Source organism: Trichomycterus rosablanca, chromosome 12, assembly GCF_030014385.1.
Source record: "Trichomycterus rosablanca isolate fTriRos1 chromosome 12, fTriRos1.hap1, whole genome shotgun sequence".
NCBI lineage: Eukaryota > Metazoa > Chordata > Actinopteri > Siluriformes > Trichomycteridae > Trichomycterus > Trichomycterus rosablanca.
The window spans coordinates 32,826,645-32,845,616 of record NC_085999.1 but is presented as its reverse complement, the minus strand read 5'-3'; the positions used below and the strand labels follow the sequence as shown (position 1 = coordinate 32,845,616).

At 40.8% G+C, this 18,972-nt stretch overlaps 1 protein-coding gene across 1 annotated transcript in view; it reads left to right on the top strand.

The window, feature by feature from the left end:
* Window positions 1-18,972, top strand: part of il1rapl1a (interleukin 1 receptor accessory protein-like 1a) — a 147,034-nt gene that overhangs the window by 53,747 nt on the left and 74,315 nt on the right. The gene's annotated exons all lie outside the window — the stretch shown is intronic.

Below are 18,972 nucleotides of genomic sequence, written 5' to 3'. Positions count from 1 at the left end.
TGAAAACAGATGTACCTGTCAGTTATCTCAGTTGTTTACACACATTACTAAAAACAGTTCCTTTGCTCTAAAGGTCTCGACTCAATTCAGAAAACTTTACTCAGTTGTGTTTGAATCTGTACCCTCTATCTGGAAAAGCTGGGACATTTCGTGAAGTGCAATAACTGACAAACATACAAAAAATACTTCCAGTGAAATGGGGTTTGTATTATGTGCTCTATAAAACACTCGCTCCACAAAATAACATATAGACCCTAAAATATTAGATGCACCAATCATGTCAGCTTCTGTAGCAATGCAGATTTTTCACTGCAGTCAGAGATTGAGAGAATATGTATATGGACACTTGACCATAAGCTGGTTGGACATCCTGTTTTAAAAACAAATGGTATTAAAATAGAATGACCTCTGTGTGATCTTTTCACGTATAACAACAACCACTCATATGAGACTTTTCATAAGATTTTAAAGTATGTCTGTGGGCATTTATGCAAATTTAGTCAAAAGGGCATTTGTTTGGCTGGAAATTGATGTTGGTCAAGAAAGCACCGATTAATGTTCCAGTTCATTCCAAAGCTGTCCAGTAGGGCTGAGATCAGGGCTCTTTTTTCTGAGTTTCTGGGCGATTAGACTTCTGCATCTCACAAATGCGGGGTTACACCTTGCACCACAAGGTGCTTACCACCCCATGACAATTTATATATTAAATTTATATCATATTTTAGACGCTTAGATGCCAGAGTGGAGCGGATTTTGCTATTGGCCGGCCGGGAGTCTACTCACACATAGATTGGCGCCTCGTGTTTTCAGGTGAAACTGGACCTGCCACAACCCTGACCAGAATAAATGAATATTATAAAGCAGTGGCGGCTGCTGGTCTTTCAAAGAGGGGAAGCTCATTGTCGGCTTACATCATAAAATTTGTCAATTTATTAACACATAAATTCTGCCCTCTGTTCCTTTTACAAGAAAATGGCCTGAAATGGGTTACAGCAGTTTGTCTTTCGACTTCAAAATCCGCGATGGGACTAAAGCTCCTAGTGATTAAGTGACTAATGAAGTGTATTGCTTTGGCAATACGAATGTCCCTATTTGTCATGCCAATAAAGCTTCTTTTGAGTTTGAGTTTGAGAAGTGACGGTGTAGCGCTCAAACGAGCTGTCAATCAAAACGGGATTCAGCCTTTCCACTGATCCTCCAATCATCTTGCAGAAGCTCAGCGTCCAGACCCGGAGATGCTCAGCGTCCGGGGGCGGGTCAAAATCGAGGCATTTATTCAATGACCGGCGAGTTTCGGAGCATTAAAAATAAAACCTCAACGCAGTCCCATAGAAGTGAAGAGACGCTCAGCTTCTGCGGGCAAATGCATTGACGCTACGGGAATGTATGAGTTAAGTTAAGCAAATCGAGTCAATTTGTGATAATTAGTTGATTCTGAACGAACTCGTCTTCGAGATATACATGTTCTAACGCATTTGTAGTCAATGAAATGTTAACACAACTGTACATCAGTGTTGCCAACTTAGCGACATTGTCGCTATATTTAGCGACTTTTCAGACCCCTCTAGCGACTTTTTTTTAAAAAAGCGACTAGCGACAAATCTAGCGACTTTTTCTGGTGTTATTGGAGACTTGGAGACTCGAACGTGAAAACACATATTGTTCTGCAGTTATTGTCCTCAATGAGCAGCGGGTCCTGCCGTGAGCCCCTCCGCCCTCCCAAAGCACTCACGGGCGGTCAGTCTCACAGTCAGGGTTGCCAGATTGGGCGGTTTCCACCAAAATAGCGGATTTTGTTGGAAATTGTTTTAAAGACATGCAAGCAAAATAATTTGTCCTTTATAATGTATAATTACTGATCTGTACATATAGATATTAATTTGTACGTCATGATGGTTTAACTGATTTATTATTTGTGAAATGCTAAACATCATCTGCTTATCCTGTGTTTTGGGCGTTGTTTTTCATGCATTTTGACTGAAAATTACTGTCGCAATCTGGCAACCCTGCCCAGAGTAGCTCAGTGTTGTCTTAAAAAACAAGAACAAACCACGAATCAACAGAAGAATGTTTATTTGTAGTTCTAAACATATTTAGGGTGTTTTTACCCACTTTTTGTCTCTCCCACGATGTTATTCCTCTTTTCTACAGCGTCAATTACATGCAAATGAACCTTATGCAAATTGGTGATGACGTCATTTAGCGACTTTTAGCGACTTTTAGGACATCCAATAGCTACTTTCCTTACTGAGGAGTTGGCAACACTGCTGTACATATTTGACCATTTAATTTTGGACATTTTAGGGGAAGCTGAGCTTCCCTTGCAGTCTTAGAGACATCGCCACTGTTATAAAGTATAAATTAAAAATAGAACTGTACACCTGATCTGCATTTTAAATTCAGTTCAGCTCGTAATTTGATATTCTCTCCAGTCAAACAACTCTAAAATCAGATCCAATAATCCAATAATGTGCAAATTGTGTTTAATGACACGGTCAGCCAGTGTAGCCCTGAATTTCATTTGAGCAATTTGTAACTTTTCCCCTCTCTGTGCTTCCTCCATCCCTCTTGATTATACCGCACTTAGCAACACAGGCCCTTTATTCATGTGTCATCATGTCCGATAGCCCTGTTAGGAAAGTCTTTGGTTGAACCTTGGCAGGCGGCTGTACGCGTGTTACACACAGTAGATCACTGTGTGCTTTTCAGCATGAAATTAACCATGCAGAAATGCATTCTACTTTCTCTTTCTCATTAATGCAGTTTGTATTGAAGGTGAACTCATGCGAAATATATTTCCAGTTTTGCATCAGTGGTTTCAAAATGTCTCAGTTTAGTGGAAAATGTGTGCCAGTGTGCAATACTGGTCTTTAAACAATTATACAGTGGTTTACTACTGCGACTTGAATTTGATTTCAAGATTATTCCTTTATTGTGCTTTTAATTTGTCCCACATTTACAAAAGTAAGAATGCTTCATGCTGGGACTATAGAGACCTGACTTTTTTTTAGATGTGAAGCCAAATAATTGACATTTGAATGATTGTAAGCTTTAATGTCCGAACACAGCACTAAATGAATGTGATAAATTGTACAGATTCTATTTCTGAGTCTTTTTTTACTCGTTTTTTTTGTTAAATAATAAATGTTTTCCAGTTGGTTACATTTTATATTATGAGTAAGTCTGTGTACTTGGGTGGTAAAACGGTCTGTTACACTAGGCCGCCACTGCTAAGATCCGGGTTCAAATCACAGACATGATTGGCTATGTCTAAGAAAGGGAGGGTGGCAAAGCCCTGCGGTGCATTGGCACCCTGTCCAAGGTGTTCCGGCTGTTTTACTCAGACCCTGACCAGGATAAAGCGGTTGATGAAAATGTAATAAGTGAAATCATTTATGAGTAAGTAGTAGTCACTATCTATTTCAAAATGATAAAAGAATGATACACCTTTGATGTGTGACTCTCTAAGAAGTTTAGATGAAACTAAAACCCCCTCAATAACCCCTAAATAATCATTAAAGAAATACAGTACATAAAGCACAAATAAGATTTAAGGCTCACAGAGGTGTTGTGATGTCGAGATTGACAAGAATACAATTTATTTTACTGCATTTCTGTTGGTAATCATTATGATCTCTGTTACCCCCCTGAAATGTCCATCTTTTGTCTACAATCTTGTTTTGAACGACATCATGTAGGGTGGCACATGGTGGTACAACTGGTAGAGTGGGTGCCGCACAGCAACATGGTCTGGCTCTGCAGCTCCATTATTTGTACACAGTGAACCCTTGACTTATGAATTTAGTTGGTTCTGAAGGGCTGTTCTTAAGTCAAAATGTTCGTTAGTTAAACCTATTTTTCCCATAAGAAATCATGTGAATAGAATTAATTCATGCCAGACCTCCCAAACCCCCCCTTACCTAACCTGTCTTAAATGGTCTTTTTGTTATAAATAAACTATATTTTCCCCTAAATCTTAAATTATAAAATAGACATTACTGTAATAAACACACATCACATTTCAGTACAGTACGTGTGCTGTATCATACACTATAATACATTTCCTTTTTTTTAATATAAAATGTATCTACCAGAAACAACAAACACTCTCAAATTTCTCTATTATTTCCTTTTTTATTTCAGTATTGTTGTATTTTGTAGGTGTAATTGCACCAAAGAAAGAATACTTTACTGAGCCGAGTTCCTTCTTCTCTCTCACTCACTGTCCCCTCTGTCTGATACACAGTGACAGCTACTGGCAGGAGTAATTACACAACAACAAATAGTAATAGATTTGTTCATTTTCTCACCACTACGCCTTGGGGACATTTTAATATAGAACTTTACAAAATATGAAGAAAACACCGGAAAAACACTGTCCACTGTCCAAATGTTTGCTCACTGTATATATAGAGAGAGAGACGGTCAGAGTGAACATGTTCGTGACGTCACGTGTTTCGCGAATTTCGGTTCGTAATCCGAAATTTGTTTGTACGTTAAGTTGAAAAAGATCGCTTGTAACCCAAAATGTTCATAAGGTAAACGGTTCGTAACTCAAGGGTCTACTGTATATGTGAATGAGTAAGTGTGTGTGTAAGTGAGTGTGTGTGTGTGTGTGTGTGTGTGAACACAGTAATTGAGTGAATGAATGAAAGTGTGTGCATCTGTAATTTTTATATATTGTATATTATTATTATTGTTTTAAATTTGTATATTATACTTAAGCTTTGGCATAACGAATGCCCATATTTTGTCATGCCAATAAAGCTACGCTTGAGTTTGAGTGAGTGTGTGTGTGTGTGTGTGTGTGTGAGTGTGTTACTCTAAGATTAATTGCTGGCCTCTCCAGGGTGTTTATCTGCCTTGCACACAGTGATTCCACATCACAAGCCAGAATGAAGAGCTTAACAGAAGAGGAGAAAATGAATGAACGATGTAATTTGAGTTTTGTTCTTCACATTCATCGTTGTGGCCTGTCGTTCCACAGCTATCCAGGTAGGTGCATGTCGGCAATCAAACACAATTTTGTGAAAACCTCGTAAGCAGACGGCGGCGTAATTGCTTGTACGAGAGTGTAAATCATTGTTTAACAAGCTTGATAGCTCATGGTGAGTCAGTCTTTTCATGTCAAAACATCGCTACCAGAATGAACTCCTTTATCAAGAAAACAAAGAATTTTCTTTTTCTCTTGTTGAAGCACCGCTCAGCTGTGTTCAAAACCCTCTGCTGCTGTAATAACAATGTGTAAGCAATCCTGCAACACCAAACATCTGCACTAGAAACATGAGATGTATAAGCTCCAGCTGTTTATTCTTCATTATCATTACCTGATTCACTACACCAGGAATACTGGTCGATGAAAATGTATTAAATGAAATAAATTACAAGTAAGTTGTAGTTACTATCTAATTTAATATGATAAAAGAAGGCAACCTCTTTGATGTGTGACTTTAGAATAACCTAATAACCCCTGTATAACCCCTAAACAATCATTAAAGAAATGTGTAACTGTCTGCTGCCGTAATAACAATGAGTAAGCAATCCTGCAACACTAAACATCTGCATTAGAAACATGAGATAAAAGCTCCAGCTGTTTATCCTGCATTATCATTACCTGATTCAATACATTAGGAATACTTTTCATTTCATTTCATTCTGCTTTATTCTGGTCAGGTTGGCACTGGGTCCGGTTTCCCTGGAATCACCGTGTGCCAATCCACTGCTGGGCTTCTACCATAATGTCTGTATGTAGACACCTGAGCAGCTGACCAGCACCTCTGAGGATTCAATCCTGGTAGGCTGGTAGTGGGCTAGCACATTTTACCACTGCGCATACCAAGTGGCCAACATCAGGAATCAATAAGAAGTCAATACAGAGTCAATAAGCACTAGAGAAGAGAGCAAAGCACTTGCCAAATAATTTAAAAATGCTCTCTATCTTCAAGGGTTGGATTCGTTTAAAGCCAATAGTACTTCATGTACTGTTGTTCTTATCTGCACAGTGTTCTTATCTGCTGTGAAAGCCCGTTCATACAATACATTTATCTCAGGTACCCTATCTTCTAGTGGGCAATTTTGAACTTGCAAAAAGCTGTAGTGTGCTCTAGAAACACATAGCAGACATTTTTTTTACAAATACTGTAGCAGAAAGTTCAGTCAAATATAATACTTAAAGATGTATAAGGATGCACTGAAAATGTGAAACCCTGCACCTGCGAGGTCGTAGATGCACAGAGGATTGACAGCACAGTTTCATTTGATAGGCGTTTCAAGGGCGGTCTCTGCACCTCATTAAGCATAAGTATGATGCAGCTAAAAAGGTTCTTCTGAAAACCAGCCTTATTTGGTTATCAGCTCAGTGCTGGATTCTCTGTTGACCTGAACTATCTTTCTTTTTGAAGCCACCGTGCCAGGCTAGCTGGAGGCAAAGCAATTTTTTGGCTCCTCTTTTCTGCATTAGAACACCACACCTAGATGTGCCACACAAGCAGCATCAGTTCCTAAAGTTGTAGTTCTGCAGCATCATTATAGCCACTCCTAGATTGACTGAGTTCTGTCTGGGAACTTGGGTTCTCACATGCTGTTGGCACAGGTAGCTGGCACTTAGGAGACCCGGATCTCATTCTTTCTTTATTACTTCTGTCCTCTCTCTGCTTTGGACTGCAGATCGTGGGTTTGGTTTTCCTTTGGTTTAGTTTATTACTTTAGGCTACTACTTTTTGGATTGTGTTACCAGTGTTACCTTTTGATTAAGCATCTTGCAGCTGGGTTCAGTTCTCAACCAGGCACCTCCATGGTGACACATACTCCTTACTGTTACAACTGTCTGATCATCATTATATAGAAGGTTACATATGTGTGTTGGTTGCATGCAGGTGCGTGTGTGTGTCTGTGTGTGTGTGTGTGTGTGTGTGTGTGTTAAGTAGAATTGATTAGCTTTCCACAGACTAATCAATGCCTCTTCTGGTAAGACCTGACTTGGCAAGTCCATCATTCCCACAATCCCAGTCTTTGCCCTAAAAGTGTCACTCTTCTCATGATCACACACAAACACACTCACACACACACACATATACACACACGCCACTGCGGTTGAGTTTGGATCTTCAGGCGCAATACTCATTTGAAGAAGTGTAAGCAGTTTTATCTGCTGAAGAGCTGAAAGCTGTGTGTTTATCTGCCTGATAGATGGATTAAGTTTCTCTGAGCCTTTGTCAATATCCACTCAGTGATGAGCACACACGCTCCTGTCCTTCTGCCACCAATAACAAACCACTGTGTGCTTCTGAATGGATAAATATTGTTACATATGCTGGTTAATGCGGCTAAAAATGGGTGTGAGAACATGTGACACATGGTCCAGTGACCTTACGAATCTTCTCTGGTTACTTCAGTGTTTTTCTCCACCTCTCAAAACTTGCAAGTAGTTGGATTGGCTAGCCTAAGTTATCCTAAGTTACTCTTAAGTGCGGGTAGGTAAATGAAGTGTTTGATTCTGTGCAATGAACTGGCAACCTGCACCACAATCCTTATCAGGATGAAACAGTTATTAAAAATGTCACCTTTATGACTGGTAATACTGGCTGAGAGGATGTGGGAATGCATGTAATTAGTAAACAATAACCACTTTTTCCTGATCAGGGTCATGGTGGGTCCGGCGCTATCCATAAACTCTGGACGGCAGGCAGGAAAAGTAAGGTTATCCATAAATAAATGTGAACATGAAAACAAGGGGTGATAGTGCTGGCTCAGTGGTTAAGGTACAGGACTCGTAATCAGAAGGTTGCTGGTTCAAGCCCCACCATCAACAAGTTTAACCCTTAATTGCTCAAGCTATATTCAGCTGTAATTTTAAGTCGCATTGGATAAAAGGCATCTGCTAAATGGCACAAATGTAAATGTAAAAAACACTCCAGGCCAGACAAGGTTGTGACTGTGTGTGTGTGTGCTGTGGGGTAGGGGGCATTGGATAGAGTGGATTAGTGGTAATCCTGGGCACAGAGATTGATTCCCCCACAGAGGCAAAGTGAGCAGGCAGCTTTGAACCATTACACACACATACACACCCACAAATACAAATACACACCCTATATATAACATGTAAGACAATACTGTCCCAGGACATTTCCTATTGTGATAACACACACACACACAAACATTCATCAAAATCTCTGTGCACAAATGTGCGCAGTGAGGAACAAATCGGCTAATCCCTCTTTATTCAGTTTTTGTACAAAACAAACAAAAGGATTAAAATGTGTAAATGCTTCATTACCAGCGAGTTATTTCCTCCAACAAGCCACCGCAGAGCCCTGATTGGCTGAGCTCAACTAGCCCTCCACTCCACATGAGCTGCTGCTTCTCAATATTTCACAGCCAAATGTGGTTTCTTCCTGCAATCTCGTGTAACGAGTGGGACTCCGGAGAACACACACACCATCTGCACAGTTTTAATAGGGGTTTCACTGGAGTCCACGGCAGGGCTGAAAACACAGGCACGCAGGCTGAATGTTGCCAAATCTATTCCTAAGAAATTTATAAATAAAAGTTGTCAGGCTTGGGTCGAAATCAGTGAACTCTGTGCAGGAGTATTTAGAAAGTAAATAATCAATAGAAGTAGCTGAGTTGTTTAAAATAGTTGAGAAATGAGGGAGAATTTGGCTGAGAGCAGCAGGAAACAATGAGTTTCAATAGAGGAAAAAACAAGGAACAGGTGGTGGCAATTAACAGAGCAGTGAGAGCAAAGAGCAAGGACAATAAAAAACAGCAAAAAGCTTTAAATCAGTTTAACAAGCATAAACAGCCGAACGAGTCAGAATTATATTAGTCACAATTTATTTCATTTCATTTTCATCAACCGCTTTATTTTCGTCGGGGTGCAGCGGCCCGGTTCCTCCAGGAAACACTTAGAATAGAATGCTTTTATTTCTCATATATATACACTGATCAGCCATAACATTAAAACCACCTTCTTGTTTCTACACACACTGTCCATTTTATCAGCTCCACTTACCATATACAAGCACTTTGTAGTTCTACAATTACTGACTGTAGTCCATCTGTTTCTCTGCATACCTTTTTAACCTGCTTTCACTCTGTTCTTCAATGGTCAGGACCCCCACAGGACCAGCACAGAGCAGGTACTATTTGGGTGGTGGATCGTTCTCAGCACTGCAGTGACACTGACATGGTGGTGGTGTGTTAGTGTGTGTTGTGCTGGTATGACTGGATCAGACACAGCAGAGCTGCTGGAGATTTTAAATAACGTGTCCACTCACTGTCCACTCTATTAGACACTCCTACCTAGTTGGTCCACCTTGTAGATGTAAAGTCAGAGACGGTCGCTCATCTATTGCTGCTGTTTGACTTGGGCATCTTCTAGACCTTCATCAGTGGTCACAGGACACGCCTACGGGGCGCTGTTGGCTGGATATTTTTGGTTGGTGGACTATTCTTAGTCCAGCAGTGACAGTGAGGTGTTTAAAATCTCCAGCAGCTCTGCTGTGTCTGATCCACTCATACCAGCACAACACACACAAGCACACCACCACCATGTCAGTGTCACTGCAGTGCTGAGAATGATCCACCACCTAAATAATACCTGCTCTGTAGTGGTCCTGTGGGGGTCCTGACCATTGAAGAACAAGGAGGTTAAAAAAGTATGTAGAGAAACAGATGGACTACAGTCAGTAATTGTATAACTACAAAGTTCTTCTTTATGGTAAGTGCAGCTGATAACATGGACAGTAAGTGAAACAAGGAGGTGGTTTTAATGTTATGGCTGATCGGTATGTACAGGTGTACAGTACAACGCAGCTTGTTTGGAAGCTGGGGTCAGAGTGCAGGGTCAGCCATCGTAAGGCACCTCTGGAGAGGGTTAAGGGCCTTGCTCAATGGCCCAACAGTGGCTGAATGGCAGAGCTGGGCGCAGGGCAGGAAAACCCTGGACAGGCTGCCAACCTATTGCAGGGCTTTGGCCACCCCTCCCACCAGATGTATCCAATTATGTCTGTGTAGGTGCCTGATCGGCTGATAGCACAGCTGAGATTTAAAGGAAATATAACTGATCATTTCAAAAGGGATTTTCATTTGACCAAATAATTGGAACAGATGTTTGTAGCAGCTGTAATGCAGTTAATACATTTATGCCTAAAGTCCTACCTAATTTACGGCCATGAAAGTTGCCTCACGAACCGTAAAAAAAAGCCTTTTCTAGTGTAATATGCAATTTGCTGTGAAATTCAAAATTTAAGGTTTGTGTTTAGCGATTTAACGTTTTTCATTCGCTTAGCAAGTGCCTAATGTTTACTGGTTAATTTGCATTATAAGGCGTTCTTGCCTTCCTACTGCAATTCAGTTAGCAAGCGGTCAGTCAAAATGTTCAAGATGTCGAAGTCTAAAGCAGCTAAAATCACGACTCAGATAACTGAGTTTGGAAAACTCCCAACCAATTCTGTGAATACAGGGGGGTTAAACACAGACGAGTATTTTCATATTTGAGACGGAGCCTCGCACCGTCGCTAGATCTTCTGTTTACATTCAACCGTTAGGTAGGCTGTGCTGTGTATTGTAGCTTCCATTTATTCCATCATTCAATTTATGAGTGTAATTTAATGACAGCAGTGAAATGTGTCTCTTTTCTTTACAAATCTGTGATTTTTGGAAAACAACGTCCATGAAACATTTTCCCATTTCCCATTCCAATTTAGTAGGACCCTATTAATGACTTTTTCTTTCTCTTACAAGCACAGCCAAATGAACCTGTGTGGGAACTCAGGCAGTCATTAGCAAAGCTAGGATTCAAACTCAGATTCTATAGTTGGTGGGCTAGCTCATAAGATGTCTGTATCTGCACTGGTTCTTTTTCTTAATGCTCTATTCTTACCTAATGCTAAACTGACTCTCCCAAATGATCCATTTTATTCAATAATTTTTCTTTTGGTTGCAGATCAACACGCACCCTTCTGAACCAAAAACAAAATTCAACGAAGCTGTCAAACCTTTGGTAAACCTACAGCCGCCTGTGGGCGTAAGTCGACCTGTACATCACGACTATCTGTCGGTGTGTTCTTTCGCTTCGGTGCACACCGCGGCTCCTGCCGTCGTCCCGTGCTGCTGCTAAGCCTCCATGGCTGTTTGATTGCTTTGTGCAGCAGAGGCACAGCTGTAAGCTGAAAGCAGCAAATCTGGAGTTCATCCCTCTGATAAGAACTGTTAGTGAAGGTCGGGGAGGAGAGAAGAGCTCAGCGCAGGATAGACAGAGTGAATGAAAAAGGTGTGGATGTGTGCAGAATCACACATCGTTATTGGTATGATAATACTCTTTCTCAGGGGCTCTACAGCTTCTCATGTTGCCAGCCTGGTGGGTTGTCCAGAATGCGCAAACGTCTTGTATACTCGTATACGACACCGACACCTCACCCCGGAGACACCCGGCCTCTATAGCATACTTTGAGCTCAGAGAGAGGTTGATGATGTTAGGTTTGAAAGGAATGAGGAAGAAGAGTGGTGGAGAAATGCTAAAGGCAGAGGGGATAAAGAATATAAGATGACAGAGACTGTGTATACTATAGAATATATTTTAAATAAGAAGTAGGAAAGAAGGATCTAGATAGAGTGAGATAGAGACTGTATACTATAGAATATATTTTAAATAAGAAGTAGGAAAGAAGGATCTAGATAGAGTGAGATAGAGACTGTATACTATAGAATATATTTTAAATAAGAAGTAGGAAAGAAGGATCTAGATAGAGTGAGATAGAGACTGTATACTATAGAATATATTTTAAATAAGAAGTAGGAAAGAAGGATCTAGATAGAGTGAGATAGAGACTGTATACTATAGAATATATTTTAAATAAGAAGTAGGAAAGAAGGATCTAGATAGAGTGAGGTAAAGACTGCAGGAGAGAGTCGGTTTATTTTGTTTTTCATACTTATTAAGCACATGATGCCTCAGGGAGGCTTTACTCATGAGTATTACTCAGGCAAAGAATTAATGGCTTCTGCTGAGGACGCACCTCCACACATAAAAATACATACAAAATCTGCACCCCTACCTAAAGGTAATTAACACTAATCTTACCCTACTAAACATTAAAGAGATAAAACCAGCCCTTCTTACTACAGTATGAGGCGCAGATAACCGTCAATGTCGGTTCCTTTAATAGGCTATTTAGAAGGCAGTCTCTGCGCCTCATTAGGCATTAATACGCTGCAGCTGAAAGAGTTTTCTTTTAAACCAGCTCAGTACTGGCTTAATTGTTGACCTGAGAAAATATGTGTTCTCCTTCGTTGAGGCTGTCATGTCAGACCTGTTTCGGCCCGGCTTTTTCTGCCGGCGCTAATGTGGGCATTCTTTATCTTCTTCTGGGGAACTCAGCCAGTGGCACAATGCTCTATTTGGCTATGGTCCTTTTTATCGTTCTGGACACACCACATCTATATGCAGATGCTACGAGAGAATCCATGTTGGACGCAAGCGGTGTCAGTCGCTGGAGTGGCAGTTCCACAGCATCTTCTTTTATACTCTTGGATTCACTCTTTTTTAATAACCACTTTTTTATTGTTGAGAACAGGTGTTTGTAAATAGCACCAGATAAAGTGTTAAAACCTTTAGAAGAATATAAAGTAAAACCTTTAGAAGAGCTAGTCAAGTCAAGTTACATTTATTTGTGTAGCGCTTTTTACAATGGACATTGTCTTAAAGCAACTTTACAGGATGCAGCACCAACAGACCAAAAACCCTGTTAAGCAAGCCGAGGGCAACAGTGGCAAGGAAAAACTCCATTAAAATTACAGGACGAAACCTTGAGAGGAACCAGACTCAGCAGGGACCCACATCCTTCTTGGGTGGCCTGGAGGAGTAAAATTTATTATTGTTACCACTGTTAAAAAACTGAGTGTCCCAGTATTTTTGTCTGAGTGGTGTATTTATCTTGTACAGTCTGGATATGTGAGCAGTCTGAACATTAGTTCATGACCAAATCATCATCTTCTGAGCCCCCTGGTTCTTATTCTTAATGTTTAATTCTTACCTAATGCTGAGACGGCTCTCCTAGATGATCCACTTTATTCAATTATTTTTTTCCTTTTGGTCCTATATCAACATGCACCCTTCTGAACCCAAACACAATTCAACTAAGCTGTCAAACATTTGGTAAACCTACAGCCGCCATGACTGTACACCACATTTATCTGTATTTATTTATTTTACTGTGTTTATCCTGTACAGTCTGGATATGTAAGGAGTCAATGTCTGAATATTAGTACATGACCAAATCAATGTGGAAGTTGATTCCCTTGCCGACTAGATCTTAACCTAAATTATTGTCTATTGAATCTCATCCTTAGAAGCACAGCAATGTTTATGTGAAACATAACCCTTTTAGATTGCATGTTCATGGAATCAATGATTTGTGTAACATTAACAGCCCCACCACAAAAAAACTCAAACAAAAGCTAATCAGAGAGCTCTACATAAAATAATTGTCTCTTTTGTGTGTCTGCCTGCTGAACAAGAAAGAAAAATAATGCAGAATTCTCTACAAATGATTTTGTAATGAACATAAGAAAATACATATTTATTAAGCTGTCAGATTCACTTGGACAGAAAACCAGTTATGGTGGCATTTACAATAAATATAAAATATGAACAAATTCAAATTGACTTTATAATAATTGGATTTTGAAAGGGTTAAGTAATAAAACGATACTTCCACCTACCTCATTTAAATAAAAAATAAAGGAAGTGAATAGGTGCACGTGTGGTTCAGTGTTGAATTACAGGATGAAGCAGGTTAAGATCGCCAAACCACTGCAATGGATTGACACCCTGTTTTGGGGATTCAAGACCCTGACCAGGATAGTGTTTTTTTTCTTATTACATACCTGTTTATTATATACATCTCTCTCTCTCTCTCTCTCTCTCTCTCTCTGTGTGTGTGCGCATGCGCGGTTGTGAGCTGTGGAGAGCGGAGCGTGGTGAGCGTGAGTGGCGTTTAATGCCAAACTTTTTTCTTTTTCTACAGTTTTGAAAGTTGTTCAGATAGATTCTGAAGTTTGAGTGTTTGTGTGTTGTGTGTGTGTGTGTGTGTGTGTGTGTTTGTGTTTGCTTGCGTGTGTGTGTGCGCGTGCGAGGTGTGCGGGGAGTCTGCTACCGGCATTTTGCTGGGAGTATGGCGTTTCCAAACACTACGGCGTGCGAACACCTGACACGCCGGCACGGTGTAAAGGTGGAATCCCGGGTGAGCGTGGAGGAATGCTGTTTGGCGGTGGGGAATGTCGTGGGGCATTGTAACATTGTTTCTGCCTCACGCATGAATAAAGCGGTTGTGGTGTTTTTGAACTCGGTGGAAAAAACGAATGAACTGATTCAGAACAACATTGTGATAAATGGTCAGTTCACTCAGGTAATGCCCCTCAGTACACCAGCTAGGAAAATCATTGTGTCTAATGTTCCCCCCTTTATTAAAGATGAAATGATTGTAAAAGAACTGTCTTATTTTGGAAAAGTAGTTTCCCCAATTAAAAAAATCCCTCTTAGCTGTAAATCACCCCTAATTAAACACTTAGTGTCTTTTAGGAGGTTGGTTTACATGGTGCTCAGGGACGGTGCTGACGAGCTAGATTTAGCTTTAAAGTTCAGAGTGGAGAATTTTGATTATGTGGTTTATGCTACATCAGAAACAAGTATGAAGTGTTTCAGGTGTGGGCAAGTGGGACATCTTATCCGTGCTTGTCCCGAAAAAATTAATGATCATGTTGGCAAGGCTGGCAGTGCTGAGCGGATGGGGTCAGTCGTGGTGGAGCTCGTGGACGCTGTTCCCCCTACAGCTGATACGCAGCTGCCCGCAACAGTCCCCAATACTACATCAACACCAGAAGAAAATGAACCCATGACTGAGCATGCCACAGATGAAACCATCATGGCAACTCCAGTCATGGATGATCTCTCCTGTGTCAATCCAGACGTGGAGGAACCTAAGGTACAGGAACCTCACGGTGAAGAGCAGGATAGAGAGACAGGGGATAACTGTATTGAGATGACTCCAGACCAAATAGCAGTAAATGTGGCTGAAGTTGAGATAGAAATGGATGACGAGTCTGTGTTTAAAGTTCCTCATAAGAGAAAGAAGCGAGCACAAAGCAACAAAAAAAAACAGGCCAAGAAAGAGGTCAGAACAGAGGACAACGGAGAATCTGACAGTGATGGCTCCATCTCTGATTCAGGCTGGTCTGTGTGCTCACAAGAAGAGAACAGACCTATTAAATATACAGCTGAACAAATTAAAAAGTTCTTGCGAGTAACTAAAGGACAGAAGGGTGTACAGGTAGAAGAGCATTTTCCTGATAGTTCCCAGTTCACTCTTGATGTTAAAAAGTTAAAAAAGGAAGATGCTTTTAATGACTTGGAATTTTTCCGTTTAAAGAAAATTTTGACTAAACTTAATAAGATAAACAGTGAAGAAGAGTTTTAAATTATTTAGCATATCTATGGGTGAAATAGTTTTTATTATCAGTGTGTTATATCTTATTTATTTTTTAATGGGAGATTTTAAAGTCGCTACTTTAAACATAAATGGAGCAAGAGACACTGAAAAAAGGGCAAAGTTTTATGAGCTGTTAAAACAGAAAAATATTGATGTTGCCTTTGTACAAGAAACACATAGTGATGCCAGTAATGCTGCTGATTGGGTGAAAGAATGGAGGGGGCTTGCAATTTTAAGTCACAATACGTCTCTTAGCGGTGGCGTTGCTCTTCTTTTATCACAAAGTTTTATCCCATATTCATATACTGTAGATGAAATTTTAAGTGGGAGACTTTTAAAAGTAAGAGCTGTCTTTGAAAACCATGTGTTTGTTTTTATTTGTGTTTATGCTCCGACTGGGGGAATAGATAGGATGATCTTTTTAGACACACTGAGCAATGTGATTAGAGACTGTAGCACCACAGACCTTTTAATACTGGGTGGGGATTTTAACTGCACAGCAGACAGCATAGATAGAAACCATATAGAACCACATGCTGCTTCACGTAAGCGCTTACGTGAAATACTGATGGCTCAAGACTTGTGTGATATCTGGAGAAACCTTCATAATAAACAGAGACAGTATACATGGGCTCATGCCAGAGATAATACACTCTCACTGGCAAGGCTAGATCGTTTTTATGGTTTTAATTATCAACTGTCTGCTTTTACACATTGTTCGATTTTCCCAGTTGGTTTTACAGATCACTGCATGGTCCAGTGTACAGTCGCTAAGGGTAATGTGAAACCACGAAGTGCATATTGGCATTTTAACTCAGAGCTTTTAAATGATGCCAATTTTAAAGAATCTTTTATATTCTTCTGGGAGGTTTTTAAAGCACAGAAAACATATTTTACTTCACTGCAACAATGGTGGGATGTAGCCAAGGTACAGATTCAATCATTCTGTCAGCAATATACTCTCAATGTCACTAGGGACATAACTAGATCTTTAAAAGCTTTGGAGATTGAGGTAGTGGAACTCCAATGTTTAGCAGAGGCCACAGGAAATCAAGAGCATATTAAGACTCTTAAAAGAAAAAAAAAAGCACTAGATGATCTGCTAGGTACTACAGCTAAGGGGGCGCTGGTCCGCTCACGTTTTCTGAATGCCACTGAAATGGATGCTCCTTCAAAGTTCTTTTTCGGTCTAGAGCATAAAAATGGACAGAAAAGATTTATGCATGCTGTGCGAACAGAATCAGGGGATCTCTTATCAGAGCCCACTGAAATTCGCAAGCAGACAGTCAGCTTCTTCTCAAAGCTTTATCAGAGCGAGTGGTCAGTGACAAAAAAGGTAGAGACAGAGTTCTTCCAGGACCTGACAAAACTCACAGAACAATCAGCTACAGAAATGGACAGTGAACTCTCACTTGGGGAGCTATATGAAGCTCTTCAAGGAATGGAGAATGGCAGAGCTCCTGGCATTGACGGACTTACGGTGGAGTTCTACAAGGCTTTCTGGTCAGTGTTGGGACAAGATGTGCTAGATGTTCTTCAGAGGAGCGTGCAGGAAGGGAAGCTCCCTCTCAGCTGTCGGAGGGCTGTGCTGACACTGTTACCTAAGAAGGGAGATCTAACGTGTTTAAAGAACTGGCGCCCAGTCTCCCTGCTGTGCACTGACTACAAGCTGCTCTCTAAAACATTAGCCTCGAGACTGGGGAAGGTGATGGAGCAGGTGGTTCACTTTGACCAGACGTACTGTGTGCCTAGCAGATCTATTTTCGACAATGTATGTCTAATTAGAGATATTTTGGACATCTCCAGACTATTGGCTTTGAAGACTGGTCTCATTTTCCTAGACCAGGAAAAGGCTTTTGACCGGGTTGAACACGGGTACTTATGGAAAGTTCTGGAAAACTTTGGCTTCAACCCTGGTTTCATAGCTATGATCAAGGTATTGTATAGTGACATTGAGAATGTACTTAAAGTTAATGGTGGTTTATGTGCCCCTTTTAAGGTTCACAGGGGTGTCAGACAGGGCTGTGCACTCTCAGGAATGTTATATGCTTTAACCATTGAACCCCTGTTGTGTAAACTAAGAGAGAGAATCACTGGTTTTTATGTACCTAACTGTAATAACCCTTTATGTGTGTCTGCATATGCGGATGACCTTGTCATCCTGGTAAGCACACAGACAGATGTGGACATTTTAGTTAAAATTTTAAATGATTTTAAGGTTTTATCATCAGCAAAAGTAAACTGGCACAAAAGTGAAGCTGTATTAGTTGGAGAATGGAATGGAGGGGAACCTACACTCCCTGATGGACTGACATGGAAAACAGGAGGGTTCAAATATCTAGGGGTGTATTTGGGGGACAGTGACACTGTACAGAAAAACTGGGACAACATTGTTGAAAATGTAAAAGGGCGTCTCAGAAAATGGAAATGGCTGGTCCCCCAAATGTCTTACCGAGGGAGAGTACTTATTATCAATAACCTGGCTGCGTCCTCTTTGTGGCACAAATTAGCCTGTATTGACCCCCCACCACACCTGCTAGCTAACATCCAAGCCCTGCTGGTGGACTTTTTCTGGAACCGATTACACTGGATACCACAGGGAGTACTTCATCTGCCCAAGGAAGAGGGGGGACAAGGACTCATTCACCTGGCTAGCAGGACCGCTGCTTTCCGCCTACAGTTCATCCAACGACTTCTCAGTGGCCCCAAGGAGCTCGTCTGGAAGGAGGTGGCCTGCAGAATTCTACACACAGTAAAAGGACTAGGACTGGACAAAACCCTGTTTTTAATGGACACAAAAACATTGAACACGGCTGGATTACCGAATTTTTATAGGGGACTTTTAAAGGTTTGGAGTCTGTTTAAAGCAAAAAAACAGAATTCTACCACCTTACACTGGCTCCTTAAAGAACCTCTTCTCTATGGAACCCGTCTGGACATTACAAACACAACTACACCTGCACTAGACAGAATACTTATCTCTTCGGGAGTCACAACCCTCCAACAGCTGGTGGACGCTGCAGGACCAGAACTTACTGACACAGAGAACCTAGCTGCAGGACTAAGATTGAGGTCCCTGCGAGTTTCGGGCCAGCTCCTACACCGTTGGAGATCAGCACTAACTTCGGAAGAGCAAACAATGGTAAAGGACTATGGTGCAGGGGCGATCCACCCTACAGAGGATGACCCCTTTCCTGAACTGACTATCTCTCCAGTTCTACATGACTGTCAAGGACCCCTCATAGAGTGTGAAGGGGAAATGGAGATGAACTTTAATTCAGTTTCAGGTAAGCTACTGTATAAGGCTTGTGTAAAGGTTTTAAACAAGAAGAAGCTTGACAAAAGAACTGATACACCATGGAGAAATGTATTGGGGCTATGTGATGACACTAAACCAGAATGGAGGGCTTTGTACAAACCACCATTAACAAAAAAGTTTGCTGACCTGCAGTGGAGAATTTTACACGGTATTGTAGCTGTC